A 3,419-nucleotide genomic window follows, 5' to 3' on the forward strand; every position below is an offset into this window, starting at 1 on the left:
GTATTGGAGCATAAGCTTTCATGGGTGAATACCCACTTCATCAGACAACTGACGAAGTGGGTATTCACCCATGAAAGCTTATGCTCCAATACGACTGTTAGTCTATAAGGTGCCACAGGACTCTTTGTTGCTTTTTACAGATCCAGACTAACACGGCTACCCCTCTGATACTTTAATATATTAACTCCCAGAGGGATATAATCAGGAGCTTGGAAACTTTGGGAACAATGGCCATAATTACTCAGATAAATACTTAGGGAAACTTAATTAATACATAGTGGGAACTTAATTAGAAAAGTGCTTTGAGGAAAAGTTAATACAAGTGTTACTAAAAAATGTAATTATATATAGAACTGAGCAAAAGTTAGAATGTCTGTGTGGTGAAATTCCAATATTTCAAATTTTGTTTTTAGCCTGAATTGGGATGCACCTGCACCCATGTGACTTCTTTGCAGCACCACGTGGCTCAGTCAGAGGGGAGACTGTGGTGCATCATGGAAGAGGTAGTCTAGCCAAGGAGATGGGCCATTGGAGAAAATAGGAGCGTGAAGTACCCAGACTCCCATGAGACACTGCAGCACCTTAGGCCGACGCAGTCTCACCGTAATAAAGTTAACCATGGGTGTAACTGTTTGCAGGATAGGGGCCCTCGTTAGTTAATCAGTAAGGGGGTGGCATTGATTTTGTGTTTTTAATTGTATTTCTTTTCCCTGTGATTTTTCTTTGCTTGAATATTATATTTTTATTCCATCTTTCCTGATTGCTTTATTCTGTTGCCATGCATGGTCTTTTCAGATTATTATGAGTTCAATTCATTTTTTTAATGTGCCTGAGATCACAAAACTGTACTCACAGGCTACTGCCAGTGGACAGATTAGCTTTTATGTGAATAAATTATCTACTCAGTAGAATGGAGTCAGAAGAATGGCATATGTAAATAAATAAATAATAATAGTGACTGGAGGATAACTTTTCTTATTATTTAAAGGGAACTGCACAAAAACAAAGTTTTGCTTAAAAAAAAAACAACCCTCTGACCTTTTTTCATTAGCTATAAAGGCATGAAACAGCTAATTTGCTGTAATTGCAAGTGACAAGGTATTGGAGATCAGAGTACAAACTGTTTTCTTCTTACGAATACTGCTGTGGGTTGGGTGGGAAATGTATTCTACTGATAAGGGAAGCATTAGTCATCAGAGAATCACCATGATTCACAGAAGAAAAGCAGCAGCAAATGATCAGAGACTCTGAAATAAATCTTAATATGGGGGGTTGATTATCTTTGTTTCCAGCAATGCTGCTTTACATTTCTACTGGACATAAAGAATAATTCAAACGGGAGACTTTTTCCCTTATTTCCTGTAAAAAAGTATAGATATAGATTAGATTAGTGTCCATAATTATTATTTAATGTACATAGTGAAGTAAGTTTGAGAAGTGGTTTACAGAAATATTACATGGAATAATTAGTTTTCACTACCAGTTGTAAAAGTGCTCCACAGTTGTAAATAGTACATCATTCTCCTGAAATTATAATAAGCACAACAGTTCTTCACGACTGCACAACAATAATCTTTTCTTTACAACTGAAAAAAGGTTAAACAATTCTCTTCAGTAAAATGGGGGCCCTGATTTAGCTGAATGCTGTAGAGAGGCACAGCACCCTCAGCTCTTGCTGAAAAATCAACAGCCAAGTTTTATTTAGCTGGGGCTTCAATACTCCTGTCTTTCTCGAACCAACACAGAAGTTGACCTGTAACACACAGCACCAGCATTACTTACTTCAGTGGAGAATAAAAGAAGATAGTTTAGGACAGTGGCTCTCAAATTTTTTTACTGGTGACCTCTTTCACATAGCAAGTCTTTGAGTGCAACCCCCCTTATAAATTAAAAACACTTCTTTATATATTTAACACCATTATAAATACTGGAGGCACAACAGGGTTTGGGGTGGAGGTTGACAGCTCGCGACCCCCCATGTAATAACCTCGCGACCCCTGAGGGGTCCTGACCCCCAGTTTGAGAACCCCTGGTTTAGGAGAACAAAGCAGATCTTTGCAACCTAGCCACTTCAGTTGCTTTGTAGGACTGAAAATAAACACACACAAAACCCCCAAGCCCTCCACTTGTCTTGCACTTGGTGTATTCTGGTGTGTAAAGAATGTGCATAATATCTGATCTAGGCCATGTCATGATGACTTAATGCTAATAGGAAAACTTTTGACTAGACATTTTAGCTACTTCAGTAGGGCGGTATATCAGTTTGGGAGTACGTCTGTTTGTCTAAGCAACAGGCTTCATTTGGAATAGTTAAGGGTAAACAGAAGGAAAATTACTTAACCACTCATTAAGCAAATTCTTCTAACTGAACCACAAAAATAGCAAAACTACAAATCACATACTTCTCTGGGGTGCTGACCTACTATCAAGAGAGTGTTCTCCCCACACAGTTGCTGTTCCACTTCTTGCAGGATTTGGCCTCAAAGGATTAAACGAATGGAGATTGTTGATACTCATTCTGTAAGCAAAGTACAAATACCAGCAATGTAGACAGACAAGTGTTTAATTAAAGGTAAACTTTGCAAAAGTGCCTCAGTGGCATAGGACCTTAAGTCCCATTAATCATCAATAAGAGAAAGGGCTTGTCTACTCAGTGTGTTAGTCTACGCCAGAGGGGTGTAAATCCTAGCGTGCACTAGCATGACATGCACTATCTGACCCATGTGAATGCTGCTTCTGCACACTAAAAGTTTCCTAGTGTGTATCAGTGTACAGTCACTCCTAACTTAAAGTCGTCCCGGTTAACGTTGTTTCATTGTTACGTTGCTGATCAATTAGGGAACATGCTCGTTTAAAGTTGCGCAATGCTCCCTCATAACGTCGTTTGGCAGCCGCCTGCTTTGTCCACTGCTTGCAGAAAGAGCAGCCCTTTGCAGCTAGCTGATGGGGGCTTGGAACCAGGGTGGACTGGCAGCCCCCCATCAGTTCCCCGCTCTCCTAAGTTCCCTGTGCGGCAGCTGCCCAGCAGGCTATCAATTGCTGGCAGTTCAGCTGTCCCTTCCCGCACTGCTATGTGCTGCTCCTGCCCTCTGCCTTGGAGCTGCTCCCGGGAGTATCCTGCTTGCTGTGGAGGGGAGGGGAAGAGGGGGACTAATATCAGGGTGTCCCCCTCCCCCCCTGCCACCTGCTTACCCCATCTCCATAGAGCAGGTGGGGGCACGACAGGGCTCAGGACGGCGGGAGCTTGCAGGCAGCAGCTGCTGTCTCAACTTCCTGATCTAAAAAGGCAATGTACTTAGAGTGGGGTCAGCGTACTTAAAGGGGCAATGCGCATCTCTCTCTCTCTCTCTCTCTCTCTCTCTCTCTCTCTCTCACACACACACACACACACACACACACACACACACACACACACACAC

At 42.0% G+C, this 3,419-nt stretch overlaps 1 protein-coding gene across 1 annotated transcript in view; it reads left to right on the plus strand.

The window, feature by feature from the left end:
* Nucleotides 1–3,419, plus strand: part of NAALADL2 (N-acetylated alpha-linked acidic dipeptidase like 2) — a 547,525-nt gene that overhangs the window by 266,755 nt on the left and 277,351 nt on the right. The window lies entirely within an intron of this gene.

Source organism: Terrapene carolina, unplaced genomic scaffold (assembly GCF_002925995.2).
Source record: "Terrapene carolina triunguis isolate 2854851 unplaced genomic scaffold, T_m_triunguis-2.0 Scaffold88, whole genome shotgun sequence".
NCBI lineage: Eukaryota > Metazoa > Chordata > Testudines > Emydidae > Terrapene > Terrapene triunguis.